This window comes from Camelus dromedarius, chromosome 12 (genome assembly GCF_036321535.1).
Source record: "Camelus dromedarius isolate mCamDro1 chromosome 12, mCamDro1.pat, whole genome shotgun sequence".
NCBI classification, from domain to species: domain Eukaryota; kingdom Metazoa; phylum Chordata; class Mammalia; order Artiodactyla; family Camelidae; genus Camelus; species Camelus dromedarius.
This window is the reverse complement of record NC_087447.1, coordinates 17,239,482-17,257,457: the sequence shown is the minus strand read 5'-3', so window position 1 is coordinate 17,257,457 and position 17,976 is coordinate 17,239,482. Positions and strand designations below refer to the sequence as shown.

At 38.5% G+C, this 17,976-nt stretch overlaps 1 long non-coding RNA gene across 2 annotated transcripts; it reads left to right on the top strand.

Moving 5' to 3' along the window:
* The first annotated feature begins 1,879 nt into the window (after positions 1–1,879).
* On the top strand, positions 1,880–14,536 carry LOC116155320 (uncharacterized). 2 transcript variants are annotated; one of them, XR_010383351.1, is made up of 4 exons: positions 1,880–6,021; positions 7,278–7,408; positions 14,146–14,250; positions 14,377–14,536. It is a non-coding gene; the product is annotated as an uncharacterized LOC116155320 (long non-coding RNA). The 2 variants fall into 2 exon arrangements; XR_004139198.2 differs by having other exon boundaries at positions 14,146–14,536.
* Positions 14,537–17,976: the final 3,440 nt, after the last annotated feature.

Sequence of the window (17,976 nt, the reverse complement as noted above, 5' to 3'; positions counted from 1 at the left end):
TCACAAAAGAAAAAAATAAAAATAACAATTAATAATGTGGCAGATTGTGTTTTCCAAAGTTGGCCACAGCAATATCTACCAGCTCATGCTTTTCTGCAGTGATGTTGTCAAAAGGTGGCATCTCTCCACTTTGAATTTGGGTAGGACCTCTGACTGCTTAGACCAAGAGAATATGGTAGAAGTGATGATGTGCCAGTTCTAGGTGTTGCTCTTACCCTGCCTGACAACTTCTGCTTCCTGCCTCTTGGAAGCCAGTCACTGTGTAAGAAATGCAATTACCCTGGAAGCAGTATGTTGTGAGAAGCCCACAGTCATGAAAAGAGGCCCTAGAGGATGAGACATCAAGTGGAGAGGCCAGAAAGCACCAAGGTACCAGAAGACATTGAAGTGTGTGTGAAGAAATCGTTTTGGAAATTTATCCTCCAGCCTCAACTGCCTTGGCTATTGCTGTGTAATTAGATGAACCACCCAGTAGAGCCTCTTCCAACTTTTGACTCATAACATCTTGAGCAAAATAAAATGGTTTGTTTTTTTTTTAAGTTTTTGGAGTTTTAGTGCTTCATTATGCATCAGTAGATAACTCGAAAAAATACTGAGAAAAGGATATAATTTATAATATATGGCAGTACAGGAGAAATTATTTGCATATTTACGTCCAACAAGGAATTAGTACCTATAATACAACAAGGAATGCCTAGAACATCAAATGAAAAAAAGAGACCAGTAGAAAAATGCACCATGGTTATGATCAGGCTAACAACATGGAAAGATATGCTCAAACTCTTTAGTAATCAGAGGTTCAGATTAAAGTGACAGTAAAATATCTCTTTACACCCAGTAGGCTAACAGAAATTAGAAGGATGGGTAATGTCAAGTGTTGATGGGGATGGGGGGATAGGAACCCTCTTATACTGGTGCTGAGAGTGTAAAGTGGTCAAACCATTCTGGAGAAATATCTGGCAGGGTTTAGTTAAATGAATATAGATGATAGTAATAGTGCATCTGAGTGTGTGTCCTCAAGAACTCTTACATAGGTCTCTAAAGTAACAAAAATGAAGATATTGATCTCATTGTTTTTGGTGGCAGAAGATTAGAACCAACCTGGGATTCTTAATCCCTTTGGGAAGGCTAGGGAACAGGTAAAATATGGTGGAAGCACACATAAGAGTCCTATGCATTAGGAAGCAAAAGACAACACATATGCGTATTTTTTTTTAAATGCAGTGTTTAGTGAAAGTAATAAGCAATGAAATCTATAACGTAATACCATTTGTGTACACTTAAAGCACTTGGATACAAAAATGTCTTAAAAGAAAATACTCAAAAACATGTCAAACATAGAATGCTTTCCTAAGGACAAGAAAAAAAGTTGCCCACGGAGGGAAAGGAGAGAATAAGAAGAAGAAATGAGGTAAAAGAAACTGAATTAAAGGGCCAATGATAGTGCTGTGCTGTCAACCAAGGCGTATGATCAAACTTTCTGTACCTATGGTACAACAGTAAAACTTCCCAAGAAAATTACAATTCTCCAATAGTCAAAATAATTGAAAGAATAGAATTGTTTTTTAAATCTGCTAGATCTAAATGATATTCTGTTTCTGTGCGTTTAGGTTGTTTCAATTATTTAGCTATTACAAATGCTGAAACAAACACTCTAGTATGCTTTCATACATATCTCTGATTATTTAAATTTTTAGAAATGCAGCTGAGATGTGTTGCAAATATTTTTTCCTAGTCTCTGGCTTACTTTTTCATTTTTTTAACTATTTAGGTGAGAAATTTTAAAATTTTGATGGAATACAATTTATATTTTTTCTTTTATGCTTCCTACTTTTTTGTGTCTTATCTAAGAAATCTTTACATTACCCAAGATCATAAAGATTTTTTCCCTTTTCTTCTAGTTTTATCTCTTATGTTTAGATTTATGACCCATTGTATGAATAATATATATTCTCAGTTTTAGAAATCAAGTTTTTTTCACATGCCCATTTAAATGATTAAAATATCTCTCATGAAATGATAAGCAGTTTATTAATGAGGAACTTGTGAAAATATTACAATTGGGCCCTTTGGTTTCTCTACAAATTGAAACCAAGTAGAGAGTATAAGCAGATTGGTTAGAGAGTCTGCAGAGAAAGATGCTTAGGAATGGCTTTCTTGACATAAGAGAACCCATTTTGGCCTAAGTCATTTTGTGATCTAAGACTGGCTGCAGTGCTTCCCCTTGAGCAGGTTTCAGTAATTAGTGATCTCCAGGGAACCAAGGAGTGCAGGGACAGAATAAACGGCAGTCAAACAACAGTGCAGTGTTAAAGCGGAGTCCTAGTTCCTCTTCAAGGGATATACCCAATAAAATAGCTTTCAGTTCTGCAGGAACCAGGGGCCCCACCCAGGTGGAGGATGGAGAGTGGAATGATGATGTTGACCCTCCTGACTTCAATCACCTAAAGCTTAGATTCTGTTGACCTTTGCCCCAATTCTATGCTGAATTCTCCTCTGCTCAAGCCCCCTTGTGAATATGCATATACCCTTAGCTTGAAACTTCTCCGATTTTGCTGTTTAGGGAGACACTGCTTTGGGAAAGATCCCCCAGTGTTCTCAGTATTTGCTGCAAGTAATAATAAATCCTTCCTTCTCCCTTGCTTTGTCTTGATTATGCCTTTGGCTTGATGCCTACCAAGAGGCGAACCCAGTTTTCATATAACAAATTTGGCAGCTCTGGTGGGACATCTCTTGTCTTTAGGTTCCTTCAGCTCCCAGCAGGGGATGCAGTGAGCTGTGGCAGCTTGCCCAGGTAAATTCGTCCTGTTTTGGGGGACCTATGTTGTTGGGGGACCTATGGAGAAGGGGGGAAGAGAATCCCTCTTGGCACCTGTTATGTCAGGTCCAAGCACCTAGACTCACTGAACAGGCTCAGCAGTCACTCCAGACACCTTGATCTGGAGAGTCCCTTCACAGAGGTGAGTGACATTTACCCTACAAATGGGCTTCAGGGCTCTGTTCCAATCTCAGGGTGGGAGAAGGAATGACTCAAGAACTGCACAATCTGGTCTGACCATGGTGGCTCAGAGAGTCTAAGGGATTGTAAGACACCCCTGTCCTCTTAGTCCTGGAGGCTGATTGGGGATGCCTGATAGTGAAAGGCCTCACTGAGACAATCTGTGTCTCTCCTGGTTTTGATCCTCATTTGGGGGTCCTGGTAACTTGAGTTATTGGTAGAGAGGTACCAGTTTGGTATTCATGAACAACCTGAGTGTGTACTTCTAAATTATTAATTGGAAGAATTCACCAACTCTCTAGAGAAGGAAGTTTTCAGTGGGCTGAGAACAGAATCTTTGTCTCCACCAACACTTATTCCAGACTTCTTGGTAGTTGGAGACAAATCCTATACTGAGATCTGAGGAAATGGGGAACCAGACATCAGTCCCCTCAGACTGCCCATTAGGGTGCATTATGATGAAAACCAATTTATTTTAAGGAAAGGATAAAAACCCCTCTGTCTTTTTGGAGAGGATCAAAAAATGCCTTGGGCAATACACCACCCTGGACCCTGAAGCTCAGCAGTAATGAACAGCTATTTCATATCTCAGAGTGCTCCAGACATTTGCTGCAAACTTCAAAAGATTGCAGTGGGACCTAACACTCTCACTTCCCAATTGGTTGAGGTGGCCTTTAGGGCTGGAAGAAGAAAAAGAAGACAAGAAGCAGACCAACCCCAGGTAACCCAGGAGGAGAGAAAAAGACATCATGGGTGAGTGCCCCTACCCACAATGTGGGGCACCCTGGCTGCCAGTGAAGCTGGGACCTAGTCAATGCATTTACTGCAAGAAAGAGGGACATTGGAAGAAAGGGAAGATCTAAGTTAGGGAACCTACAGAAAGAGTGAGTATTCATTCATATCTTCATTATACACACGTATATACACATATGATAAAGTGCAGAATACAGTTATAAATAAGATAATTCTGAAGGAAAAACCTCTAAGAGACAGTGTATGGACTGGAATTAGAAAACAGAGCCCTAGGAACTACTCACGTCTTGCACAAAGGTCATTTCTCCCTAACAAAAACTAGAGTTCCAAAGTTTTATTTTTAGATGATTGATGTCAAAGCACTATTGTCATTCGCACCCACATTTTTTCTTTCCTTCTGAATTTCATTTAATACAGGTATGCTGGAACCTAGAGCAGTTTTCCCTACTGTGTCCAACTATAAATTAAGACCACTTGCTTTGTGTTCCAAGAAGGAAGCTGTTTCACCATTAGGATGTTCACATATTCTTTTTCTTTTTTTCCCTCCCTTGTGGTATTCATAAAGTGAAATGTTGTTTCCTAAGTTGACTTGGTTTACACATGTTTCTGATGATTTCGAAACTGAGCAAGACCTTGTATGGCCCTCCTGGGCACAAAAGCCTTTTTGCATCTCTGTTTCTTTTTTTTATTTAAAAAAATGTTATTATATGTTTCAGATGTACATTGTTATAGTTCAACATCTGTATGCACTGTACACATACCCATTTCTTATTTGCAGGAAAAAGGCTTCAGCCTCCTAGACTTTCCTGATTGAATACCAAAGAGCAGATTCAAACAGTTGCTAATCAGGGAAGGGAGGAAATGCAGAAACAAGAGAGGAACAGTCAAGAAACAATAGTGCAGCCATTAAAGCAGGATCCTGGTTCCTCCTCAAGGAATATGCATAACAATATCTTTGAGTTCTTCTGCAGGAACTAAGGCTCCCCCACCCAGGTGGAGGATGGTAAGTTCAGGCTGAACACAAGATTCCTGGAGCACCACCCTGTTACCTCATCGCCAACCAGTCAGAAGAAAGTCACACACCCTGCAGCCCTCGCCCCAAATTTTGCCTATAAAAACTTCTCCCCAAGAACCATTAGGGAGTTCGTTTCTTGAGCTCAAGCCACCTGTTCCCTTGCTTGACCCAACAATAATCCTTCCTCTGCTGGGACCTCTGCCCTTTCAGTTTGTGTGGCCTCACTGTATGTCAGGCACACGAACTAGTGTTCAGTAACAATTTATTTGTGGTGTCTAGTTGCTGATTTCACATCTGTTGTTAGCAACTCGCTGTCACTAGTTCTTTGTATAGTTAGCTAGATATCCATTTTTGCCGCTGACTTTTTTTCACATGATCCTACTTTTTTGCCTGCTCTTTCTGGTCATCAAAATGTTCTCAGCTTGATGACTCTTCCATGTATGTATACTTGAAACTTCCAAAGATGAAAAAGGTATGTGGTATGTGATTTCCAGGGATACTTGATTTATTTCTTTTTGGTGTGTGGGGGTGGTAATTAGGTTTATTTATTTATTTTTTTTAATGGAGGTACCAGGGATTGAACCCAGGACCTCATGCATGCTAAGCATGCACTCTACCACTGAGCTATACGCTCCCCTCCAGGGATACTTGACTTAGAGGTGCTTCAAATAGGAAGCACATTAGGCACATCAAAAATTGCAAACAGATCATTTTTTAAAAAGACCTTAATAAGACAGTTACAAATTTGGGAATACTTGGTAGTATAAAGGAAATATTGTTAATTTTTTAGGTGGGATAGTGGCATAGTTTTTAAAAAGAGCCATTATAATTTTAGAGATACAAGCTGAAATATTTACAGGAAAAATAATGTTTTCTGGGATTTTCTTCAAAATAATTTGTGAAAGAGGAAGTGGATAGTGGTATAGATGAAACAAGGGTGGACATGAGTTGACAGTTATGGAAGTTCATTATGTGTAGGAGTTCATCAGATTATTCTGTCTGCCTTTTCGTATGTTTGAAATTATCCATAATGAAAAAGTAAATGCATTTTGAAAAGGATGAATAACCTTGTAATAACCTTTTACGAATTATTAGGATAAAGATAAAGATACTGTTACGGAAACGACAGGCCAGCCAAGAAACAAGCACCACTCGGAGGGTTGGAGTACTCAGATGTATTACGCCGGCGGGCTCAGAGGGGCTTCTACTCCGAAGCTCTGAGCATCTCCAAGACGTGCGCATGAGGTTTTATAGGGTAAAGTACAAGCTTGGGGTATTCGGCCATTAGGCATGGAACAGCTTTAGCAGCAGCATTATCTCAAAAGTGGAGGCGGGGAGGCAGCAAACCAACATTCCAAAGCCAGATATATCTCTGAAAATCCAGCTGGCTAGCAAAAAAACATGAATAGCAAACCAACACTAATTAACTTAGATTTATGAGTTAGTCCAGCAGAACTCAGATCAGTATTCTGATACTTAGATTTGTGAGTTATCTTGTTAGCCCAGCCCAGCTTTTCTTTTACATTCTTAGACTTGTGGGTCATCTTGTTAGCCCAGCCAGGCTTTTCCTTCACAATACCATTGAGCAAAAGACATGAAGAGGCAGTGTGAAAAAGTAAATATATGAATGGCAAATAAATGTATAGGAGAACTTAAGCCTCAAAAAAAAAAAATGCAAATCAGAACAATGTATGATATTGTGATTTATAATAAGAAACATATATTTGGTCTTCCTCCACTGTTCCTGGCTCCCAGCTCCCCACACCCTTTGAATTTCTTAAGTGAAAAGAACAGTGGGAGCATCATTTGTTATAATATTTGCTCTTTTGTAACCAGTTCCTGAAATAGCTCCAGAGCCATAAAGGTGAAAGGAGGGTCTTGTTATTCATAGCAAGGCCCTTCAACCACTTCTGAGGTTATGTTAATGAGGTGACTTTTGGAAAGCCCCTAAGGATGGGGGATGGGAGCACCCCTCCCCCCACCTCTGGGCAGAGGAGAGGAGCTGGAGGTTGAATCAACTGCCAATTGCCTATGATTTAATCAAGCATGCCTATGTAGTAAGCCCTCCAATAGTATGCGGTTCTGAGAGCTTCCAGGTTGGTGAACCTGTGGGTGTGCTGGGAGGGTGGTGCAGCTGGAGAGGGCATGGAAGCTCTGTGCCCTTCCCCACATCCTTTACCCTGTGCATCTCTTCCATCTGGTTGTTCCTGAATTATATCATTTTATAATAAACCAGTAATCTAGTAAATAAACTGTTTTCCTCAATTCTGTGAGACACTCTCGCAAATTAATAGAACCCAAGAAGGGGGTCATAGGAACCTCTAATTTTTAACCAACTGGTCAGAAGTGCAGTAACAACCTGTATTTGCAGTTGGTGCCTGAAGTGGGGGCAGTCTTGTGGGGCTAAGCCTGTGGGAGCTGATGCTGTTTTGGGTAGATAGTGTCAGGATTGAGTTAATCTAATTGCTTGGAAAACACACATTTGGAAATGAGACTTTTTCTCACCTGTAGAATTGACTGGGAAGCTGAATGATGAATAAGCACTATTGATGAGGATGAAGTGAAGCAAATACTACCCGCACCACTCGTGGATGTGGAGCTCCAGCAGGCCCCTCAGGTTCCTTGGTGGTCATCTCTGAAAGGTGGGCATTCTTTGCCATCCCCATTTTGTACATGAGCTAACTAAATACTGGAACTGACCAAGGTCACACAATTTAGGGCTTGTTCTTTTCCTCATACTACTGAGAAAGAAGATTCTGTGGATGAAATATTTTGCGATATATATGATAATGAGTTGTCCAGAGTTGTTTTCAGATCTGGGTGATCCAAGATGATTGTGAAACAGAGCAGATATAAGCCCAGCCCATGGCCTGGAGCCAAACCTGGTCAACCCAGGGAGATGGGAGTGAGAAATAAATGTAGTTTATTGTACACCAAGGAGGCTTTATGGTTGTATGCAGGCTATAGGGGCCTAAGGCCTTACCTCCTATCATTCCCTTTCCTACCCTATTTCTCTTTTTAAAACATTTTATTTTATTTATTTTAGGGGGAGAGATAATTAAATTTGTTTATTTATTAACTGGAAGTACTGAGGATCGAACCCAGGACCTCATGCATACTAAGCATGCACTCTGTCACTGAGCTATACTCTCCCCACCATCCCTGCTTCCCTTGCACTCCAGTCATGCTTCTGTCTTCCTCCCTGAACTCCTCAGCCTTACACTCTTGAGGCATACTCTTTCCTCAGTTCCCTCCATACCTGGGTGCTAGGAAAGGCGGGTATTTATTTTATTTATTTCTCCATTCTCTATCTTGTTTCAAAGATTTTGAGGAGTCTTATTAAAATTCTCTTAATGCAAAAAAAGAAAACTAGAAGGGGGCTGGGGATAGGAAAACATGTTTAGGTTCCCTATATAGATAATGTGAGCATAGTTCACTAACAATATCTGTTTCACAGAGGCATAACCAGCATTCTGATTTTTCACCGTCCCCTGTAAACTGGGTAACATGAGGTGGTATTCCTAAGATCCAATCACACTTGAGTAAGAAGTGACAATGAAGCAGGTAGACCTACCAGATGAGCTCTAAAAGCATGACAAAAGAATAACCAACTAATTGTGTATTATTTTTAACAGCTTGCTTTCCCCCCTGCAGACAGTAAATAAACTGATCTGGGCTAGGTAAGACAATGAAGCATGGCTTCTTTCCAGTCCTTGGTTTTATAAGGGGAAAATCCATGAGTTATAACTTAAAAGTAGAACCAACAGATGAGCTAGACAGTTTTAAAATTGTGACTGATTTTATTTTTCGTCTGGAAGTTATTGCTCCCTGCTGCTGAATTTTACACTTTTCCTTCTACAGTATTAATCCATTTGTTCATTTAATGAATACTTATTGAGAACTTGCTATATATGTTTCCCACGGCTATATTGGTAAATAAAACAAACAGACCTTTGTGGTGCTTTTAGTATGGTTGGTGTAGGGTGGATCTTGGTGCTTTTGAGGGCTAGAGAGAAAGCGCTTCTCACCTGAGTGTAGTGAACAAGAGAGGGAGGCAGGGGCCAGGGCCAGGTGTGCTTCCTCAGGACGGACAGACAGACAGACACACACACACAAACAGTATTCGTTTTCTATTGTCGATATTGCAAATTACCACAAATTAGTGGCTTTAAGCAACACACACTTATTATCTGACAGTTCTATAAGTTAGAATTGCAACATGGGACTCAATGGACTAAAATCAAAATGTTCCTTTTGGAGGTTCTAGGGAAGAGTTTGTTTGCTGGCGTTTTTCACCTTCCAGAGGCTGCCCACATTCCTTGGCTCATGGACCCCTTCCTACATCTTCAAAACAAGCCTCACTGCATCTCTGACCATTCTTCCACAGTCACATCTCCCTTTCTGACCAAAACTGGGAAAGGGTCTCTTAAAATTAGAGACCTGTCTGATTATATTAGGCTCACCTAGATAATTTCTCATCTCAAAGTCCTTAATTGTGTCATCACAATATGTTGTCATTTAAGACAATAGTCACAGGTTCCAGTGGTTAGGATATATCTGTCTTGGGGTAGGGAGGTATTATTCTGCCTAATACAGACTTACGTGTGCAAAGATAGATATGAAATGAATTTTTTAAATTTTCAGAGTTTTTTCTCCAAAATATTGAAGTAAAGGAACAAACAATATGACTGTGCCCCCCAGATAGAGGCATAATCATTTTAGAAAGAATAAAGTCTTTTTCTTAGAAATATGATGTCCAGTGGAAAAAGCAAATCCCAGAAGACTACCCAAGTGCAGGTCTTAGATCTATGTGTAAGTCTCCTTAGGGCTGCTGTAACAAATTGATTAAAAAAAAAAAAAAAAAGCAAATGTGTGGCTTTAAAGAAAAGAAATTTGTTCTCTCACAGTTCTGGAGGCTAAAAGTCCAAAATCAAGGTATTGGCAGGACCATGCTCACTCTGAAGGCTCTATGGAAGAGCCTTCTAGCTTCTGGGTGTCATCTACCATCCTTAGCATACTTTGGCTTACAGCTCTATGACTATATTCTCTCCCTCACATTGTCTTCTTTCCTCTGTCTCTCTGTGTGCTCCAAATCTTCCTCTCTCTATAAGGACTGTCTTTGGATTTAAGGCCCACTCTAATACAGTATGACCTCATTTTAAGTTGATTACATCTGCAAAGACCTTATTTGCAAATAAGGCCACCAACTTCATTGTCAGCTCTTACTCTGGGACTCCAACATATCTTTTGTGGGAACACTTTTCAACTTACAACAGTCAGGTTTCCCAGGAAACAGACTCTGAAGTTGAGATTAGTTTGCGGGGAATTTATTTATGGAGTACCCTGGGCAACAGCATAGGTACAGAAATGAGGGAAGGCTTAAGTTGAGGGAGAAGTTGAGCTGCAATGCAGTAGTAATGGAAGCCTCAGTCAATACCCCAGGGAGCTCTGAAGCTAGGATGGCCTTTCAGAGATGTTCATAATTGAGATGAGTGGGCCAGGCTTTTGTATTTCTGCATTAACCAGGCACTGCATACAGGCTGTCTGTGGTGAAGGACCAAGCAGCTCCCATTGGCCAAGGTTAATTCCACAGATGTGAGCCCTCAGCAACTGGCACTCTCTACAAATGACTGTCTTGGTCCCAGAGTGGGTATCTGGGTTGCACACCCCAGCATCCATTTCTATGATGGTTTTTAATAGATCTCAAAAATAAGCAAAACTGAACAGTATGTTATTATTTCATATAAATTTTTGATAATGTATTTATATGTGTGTATATATATTAAATATTTATATCTGAAAGAAGTAGAATGATACACAACATTTAGTGATGTGCTTGTCTCTGAAAGATCGGATAGGTTCTTGGTTCTTTGGTTCTTGAGTTGGGTGGTAAGATATGAGTTTTTCATTATATTATGATTTATACCTAACTTATGTAGTTCATATAATCTTTGTATGTATCAAATGTATTTACAAATATCATAAAAGGAAGAAAGAAAAGAACTAGGCAAAAGTAATAGTAAAAGAAGCTAAAAATTTTACAATTTCTAGGACTTTTTAAATTTCTAAAATTTCTAGAAATTTTAGAATTTAGAAAGTCACTGGAAATTTTAGAAAAATAGTATGCATAAACATGGCAAATCCTGAGTCCATTGTTAAAGGAAGAATTTAGGCGAAGAAAACCTTCACCTGAAATTTTGTTATATTCTTTACTTCAGTTTGTTTGCATAATCATCCTAAAATTTTGTTAGTTTTAGTTGGCAGTGTGATTTTTTGGCAAAATATATTGTTTACTTTCCCTTTCACCTCCTTTTAAACTGATTTGTTCATCATGGCACTATTTTTTTTTTTAAAGTGTAAGAGTATTTTGTGTAAGTTGTTGGAATGATTAATAGATCTGCTGGTGAAATAAGGAAATCCAGTAATGTGCAACACCAAGTCAAGATTTCACTACAGTATTTTTAATGGAGAAAGAAAGTTGTTGGCTTATGTTTGTATGATCACAGTTTTTACTTTTTTTCCATTTTTTTCTTGAAATATAGTTGACATACAATATTGTTAATTTTGGATGAAGTCCATAGTGATTTGCCAACTGCATCTGTTATGAAATGATCACCACAATAAGTCTAGTAACCATCTGTCCCCACACAAAGTTATTACAATATTATTGACCATATTCCTTTTACTGTATATTATATGCCAGTGGATTATATATTTTATAACTGGAGATTTGTACCTCTTAGCCCCCTTTACCTATTTTGCCCAGTGCTACCACCCTCCCCTCTGGCAAACACCTATTTGTTTTCTGTACCTATGAGCCTGTTTTCATTATGTTTTCTTTGCTTGTTTTCTTTGTTTCTTGGATTCCACATTTAAGTGATATCATACGTATATATCTTTCTCTGTCTTATTTCACTTAGCATAATACTCACTAGATCCACCCATGTTGCTGTAAATGGCAAGATTTCATTATATTTATAGATGAGTAATATTCCATTTAATATATATGTATCACATCTTTATCCATTCATCTATTGATGGACACAGGTTTCATATGTTGGCTATTGCAAATAATGCTGTGATGAACATTGATATGCATATGTCTTTTTGAATTAATGTTTTAATTTTCTTCAGATAAATACCCAGGAGTAGAATTGCTGGGTCATATGGCATATATTTAATTTTTTTGAGGAAACTCCATACTGTTTTCCATAGTGGCTACACTAGTTTGCCTTCCCACCAGCAGTGCTTAGAGGGTTCCCTTTTCTCCACATTCTCACTGACACTTATTTGTTGTCTTTTTGCAGTTAGCCATTCTGACAGGTGTGAGGTGCTATCTCACTGTGGTTTTGATTTGCATTTCTTTCCCTGATGATTAGTGATGTTGGGCCTCCTTTCGCGTGCCTGTTGGCCATATGTGTATCTACTCTGGAAAAACATCTATTTAGGTCCTCTGTGCATTTTTAAATCAGGTTGTTTGTTTTTTCGATGTTGAGTTGTATGAGTTCTTTATATATTTTAGATACTAACCCTTCTCCCATTCAGTAGGCAGCCTTTTTGTTTTTGATAATTTCCTTTGCTGTGCAAAAGCATTTTAGTTTGATGGTAATCCCATTTGTTTATTTTTGCTTTTGTTTTCCTTGCCTGAGGAGACATACCCAAAAAATATTACTAAGACTGATGTCCAAGAGCATACTGTCTATGTTTTCTTCTAGAAGTTTTATGGTTTCAGGCTTTACGTTTAAGTCTTTAATCCATTTTGAGTTTATTTTTTCATATGGTGTGAGAAAGTAGTCCAGTTTGATTCTTTTGCATAAATCTCTGTGAGGCTCAGCAGCATGCTTCTCTCTGCTCATCAGAGCTATATTTTCTAGAGGTACCCCCCACGTGAGCTGTGTGCACCCTTCTGGAGTGGGGGAGTTGGCTGCTATGGGCTTGCTTGTACCTGGGGCTGTCCCCCAAACCTGCTCGGCTGCAAGGCCATGCCTCCTGCAGTGGGTGTGGGTTTGCTGGAGGGTGAGGTAGGCTTCCCTCGAGGCTGTCTGTGTGGCTTAGGGGTATTTGGGCTGGTGCTGATATTGGAAGGTGAAGCTAGGTGCCTGGTGCTAATAGACTAGGTGGAGGATTACAAAATGGCACCTGCCAGCACCAGTGTTACCGCAGTGGAAGGAGCTGCCCCAAATGACTGCCACCAATGTCTCTTTTCCCAGGGGAGTTCCAGTTGCCTCCTGCCTCTCCCGAAGGCTCTTCAAGATCAGTGAGTGGGTCTCACCCAGGCTCTTTTCAAACTACTGCCTCTGTGCTGGGACTTGGGCATGTGAGATTTTGTGCTCACCCTTTAAGAGTGGAGTCTCTGTTTGCTATAGCTCTCTGGCTCTCCCAAACATAAGCCCTGCTGGTTTTCAAAACCAGATGTTCTGGTGGCTTATTTTCTGGTGCATGACCCTGGGGCTGGGGAGCCCAATGTGGGGCTTGGGCCGGTCACTTCATGGAGAAGACCTCTATGATTGTGGTATTCCCTCCATTTGTGGGTTGCCCACCGAGCGTGTGGGTCTTTACTATATTGTGTCTCCACCCCTCCTACCTGTTTCACTGTGGTTCCTTCTTTATGTCTTTAGTTGTGAAAAATCTTTTTTACTAGTCCTCAGGTTGTTCTAATATAGTTGCTCTGTAAGTAGTTGTAACTTTGGTGTGTCCTTGGCAAGAGGTAGGTTTAGAATCTTCCTACTCCACCATCTTGGCGACCTCCTCACAGCTTTTACTTAAAAAAAAAAAAAAAAGGTATGTTTGTTGTAGATATCATATAGCTTTATACTGACATAGAAAAAGAAATGGAAGAATGCACTTCAAATTGCCAGCTACAATTAGTGGGAATAGGAAAGAAGGTGAGAGACTTTTTCATTTTATATACTTCTGTGAGCTTTTGAAACTAAAAAATAAAATAAGAAAACTATAAATCACTTGTTTCAAAATGATTGGTTTAGTTTTATATGTTTACAGAATGTTGCATGAAATGTGAGTATAAGTTCTTTATTTATAAAGTGAGTGATAGGGTAGAAAGAGCCCTGGATTTTTAGTGCAGGCACCTTGGTTCTAGAAACAGGCCTATTGCACCAGAATGGTTCTTAGGCAAGAAGTTCATCTCAAAGAGTTTGTTTCCTTGTTGGAAAAATGAGGGTGCTATTGTGATGTTTGAATGGATAATGTTAGTGAAGTCACTTCGAAGATAATAATGTAATATTGAAGCATAATAAACGTTAATGTTCTTATCTTATGGTAATATTGTTTGTTAAAGAAATTAAATTTTAACTTTTTGGAAACCTCCTAGTTTCTAATGTCAAAGGTTTGTTTATCATGGCACTATTTTTTTTTTAAACAGAAATTGAACACCTTTCAACTGAACTTAAAGGAGAAATTAAGTGTAATATTTTGAACTATGTTTACACGATGATGACATAGAAGAAGATGGAACTGTTATAAACATGTAAGTTTTATTATACAGCCAAATGAAAGATTCAACTGTATTGTAATGTATTCTTAAAAATTACTAGCTTCTATGCAATTTTCTAATTATGGGATTTTGTTTCATTATATTGAACTATGTCTGTAGATATCATATGAAAATCTGACCTGAAACTCCATTCACAGAAATACTGCAAATAAAATTAAAATTAAATGGGAACATTTGTATATTAATATGCTGTAATTTTGTTGATTCATATTTTTCCACATTAAAGATTATTTTGAACTCTAAATCTTTTAAATAAATGAGAATGGAATCCAATGTGGTTGTGTCTGAATATGTTATTTGTGTGACAACCAAATACTTCTACAGACAGTTCTACTCTCCCTTAAGCATTTTTTAAATGCTGCCTTCTCTGATCTAGTTATTGAGAAACGATTTCATAACCACATCTTTTTAATTGAAATCCCAGTTCTCCACTTACTTTCTCTGTGTCCACAGGAAAGTTACTTAAATGTTTTAAGCCTCACTTTCCTCATCTGTAAAATGGGTATTAGTACCTATCCCACTGAACACTTAATATCTCTGTGCCAAGCACTGCTAAATGCTTAAGTAGTATTGTCCCATTTTACAGATGTAGAATTTGAATGCTTAGTAGCTAAATCCACCCCAAATTATACAAGTAATAAGAGGTAGAAGCGGGATCTGGCCCCAGGTTTCCCTGACACCAAAGTGCAAAATTTTGCAGTATTGCTCTCTCTTTGGAGAGCAATTAAGGTTTTCATGTTTGGCAGCATGGCTCTGCCAATCTCTGGGAACTGTGCTCTATATGTTAAATTTTAGCACAAAATGCTGCTGAGTAGGAGTAGACCATCATAGGTTCCTGTATGTATTAATGTTTACAGTGGTTTATAAAGTTTATCCAGGAATGAAGGATCGTTGTTCAATTCTAAAAGTGTGTAACTTTCTGAATGAGAAAGGGCTTAACTCTGGCACATACCACTTTACTCTGTGAGGCCTCTGTTTTTTTTTTTTTTTTTAAATCAATAGAATAGTTAATATTCCTAAAAAGAAGCTAAGGTGATCAAAATAAATGTGTGTATTTTTAATAAAGATTATTCCTGTTAACTGAATGATTATGCCCAGAATCACAGAAAAAAAGTGGATACCAAAATGAGATGGTTTCAATCTTCAATATGCCTTGAGTTAAAATAACATATTTAATATGAATTCTAACAGCAATGGAAAGTGTATTTCTAGGGTACCTGTCCTTATTTATTAAAAAAAACAACAATTATTTTTTAATGCCTGTTTAATTTCACATCAGATGCTATGGTAGGTGCTAGAGGCATATTTGTGTGTTCTTCAAAACCGCAACAAACAATTAACTGGGATTTGTTGCTCTTCCTCTCCTCTACACCACTCTACTCTTTGCCAAATTAATTTCTGCTTATCCTTAGATCCCAGTTCAAATGTCACTTCTTTAGAAAGACCTTTCAGTCACATTTCCTCATCTAAATTAGGTTCTCTGTCTGTCCTCTTAAACCCTATTCTTTTCTTCTTTCAGTTTTATTCTACTTATTACAATTTTTATCATGTAATTAGTTGGATGTTTGCTTAATGTCTGTCTCTCCTATTAGACTATTTTTATTTATTTATTCATTATTCATTCAACAGGTATTTACTGAATACTTACTAAGTATTAGGTACCCTTAGATTCACATCTTAGGTTAAGATACAGTGGTGAACAAGAAAAGTCACTGTCCTCATGAACTTACGTTCTATTGGGAAGAAGGACAAAAATTAAATAATTTGAAAGCATTAGTATTATAAGGAAAACAAATTAGGGTAAAAGGATAAGCAGTGACAGGGCAAAGGAGATGAGGCTATTTGATCTATTCATGTAGTACTGTCAGTAAAAACCACTCTTAAGTGGGAGGATATATAAGCAAAAACCTAAATAATGTAAAGGAATGAGTCTTGGGAAATAGTAGGAGATTCCAGGGAGAGGGAACAAGAAAGTAGAACTGCTTTGAGACTGGAATAAACTTGATTTATTTGAGGAACTACAAAAAGTGTGGCTGGCAGGTGGGGAAGCTAATAGCTCAGTGGTAGAGCCCATGCTTAGCATGTGCGAGGTCCTGGCTTCAATCCCCAGTACCTCAATTTAAAAAAAAAAAAGTGTAGCTGGAATCAAGTGAGCACAGGAGAAGACAGTTGATGCTGCTGGAGAGGTCAGGGCAGATAAACTAGCATTGGAGGATTTTGTTTTTAATGTGATATAAAGTTCTTGAAGGGATTTGAGCTAAAGAAATGATATCTAATTTACTTTAAAGAAAAAACACTATAGATAAACAATCAAGTCCTACTGTATAGCATGGGGAATTATATTCAATATCTTATAATAGCCTATAATGAAAAAGAATATGAAAAAGAATATATGTGTATATATATATATATATATATGTATAACTGAACCAGTATGCTGTGCACCAGAAACTAACACAGCATTGCCAATCAAATATACTTCAATTAAGAAAAAAACAACACTCTAGTTGTTTCATGGAGAACAAACCCCATTAACAGGCTTCAGGGAGACAAGTGGTGAGACCCGTTGAACTGGACAGGTAGCGCCTGTCTAAGTTATTAAATTCAATTAAACCAAAATATAGTGCCAGATCAACTCACATGACTGAATTCTGCTGAACAATTGACAGTTTATGAAGAACAGTAACAGCCTTGGGGTTATATCTAATTAATCCTATAAGAGGGAGTAGAGAAAGAGGGAGGGGATTGGGCAGGGAGAGATAAGGCTCTTAAACTAAATATTATAAATTATGACTTTAGATTCAAGGTTGAACTGTTGACCCTTAGAATTATTATCCTCAAGTTTCTGCCTTTTAAAAAACTCTCAAGTCTTGAACCAGCAGCACCTACTGGCTAAGAAAAACTTTAGTTATCTTCTATGAACCCAAACCCATTGCCAGAAAAGGAAACAGAAACTCCTGAAGGGAGGATGAGAGAGTAAGTGTGAAGCACTTGTTGGCATTACACAATTTCTTCAACTTACATTGTGGTCTTACTCGTCTGGAACTTGGCTGAGGTGGTTTTCATACCTCCACTTGGTCTGTATACTTTTGTGCCCCCTTGCAAGCTCCTCCACCCCTATCCCCGCAAAAAAAAAAAAAAAAAAAAAAAAGGAAATTAAAAAGAAAAATCTCTAATAGTACTTTAAGATCCATTTAAAACATGGAGTCCTTCCTCAAACTAATTGTTCATTAAGCTGTATTCCCATAATATATTTATTTTTTGGTTTTTATGCCATTGTGTGTTATAGTCATTTGACTCCATGAAGTTATTTGCCTTTAAATCCAAGGCATTGGGAGCTTGTTTAATGCACAGCGCGGGAGGGAAGCCTGACATTTAGAAGGCCCTCCTTACGATGTATAACTGGACCGAAGGCGTGTTGTGGGGAACAAATACAGGAGATGCAAGCCTTTATCTGGAAAAGTTTATGGAAACAATGACAGCGCACTTAACAATCATACAGAACTGTTTAATAAAGATGTGAAAATAAAACCATGGCTCCACGTCCGCTTCTTACTACAATCTTCCCACTCCGTAGTGGCGTCTCTGATCCCATTCCCTCTTCAAACTCGAGCTCAAGCCAAATTGGGTCTGATTGGCCAATCGGAGCGCAATCTTCCGTCGTCGCGAGGACCACTTCAGCCAATGAGACACCTGGAC